Source organism: Penaeus chinensis, chromosome 2 (assembly GCF_019202785.1).
Source record: "Penaeus chinensis breed Huanghai No. 1 chromosome 2, ASM1920278v2, whole genome shotgun sequence".
Taxonomy (NCBI): Eukaryota; Metazoa; Arthropoda; class Malacostraca; order Decapoda; family Penaeidae; genus Penaeus; species Penaeus chinensis.
Window position 1 is genome coordinate 29,016,213 of NC_061820.1, and position 942 is coordinate 29,017,154.

Below are 942 nucleotides of genomic sequence, written 5' to 3' on the forward strand. Positions count from 1 at the left end.
TACACCGCCAATCAATTCAGCAGAGACTACACCGCCAATCAATTCAGCAGAGACTACACCTCCAATCAATTCAGCAAAGACTACACCTCCAATCAGTTCAGCAGAGACTACACCTCCAAACAATTCAGCAGAGACTACACCGCCAATCAATTCAGCAGAGACTACACCGCCAATCAATTCAGCAGAGACTACACCTCCAATCAATTCAGCATAGACAACAACGCCAATCAATTCAGCAGAGACTACACCTCCAATCAATTCAGCAGAGACTACACCGCCAATCAATTCAGCAGAGACTACACCTCCAATCAATTCAGCATAGACTACACCTCCAATCAATTCAGCAGAGACTACACCTCCAATCAATTCAGCAGAGACTACACCGCCAATCAATTCAGCAGAGACTACACCTCCAATCAATTCAGCATAGACAACAACGCCAATCAATTCAGCAGAGACTACACCTCCAATCAATTCAGCAGAGACTACACCTCCAATCAATTCAGCAGAGACTACACCTCCAATCAATTCAGCAGAGACTACACCGCCAATCAATTCAGCAGAGACTACACCTCCAATCAATTCAGCATAGACTACACCTCCAATCAATTCAGCACAGACAACAACGCCAATCAATTCAGCAGAGACAACAACGCCAATCAATTCAGCAGAGACTACACCGCCAATCAATTCAGCAGAGACAACAACGCCAATCAATTCAGCAGAGACAACAACACCAATCAATTCAGCAGAGACTACACCGCCAATCAATTCAGCAGAGACAACAACACCAATCAATTCAGCAGAGACTACACCGCCAATCAACTCAGCAGAAACTACACCGCCAATCAATTCAGCAGAAACTACACCGCCAATCAATTCAGCAGAGACTACACCGCCAATCAATTCAGCAGAAACTACACCGCCAATCAATTCAGCAGA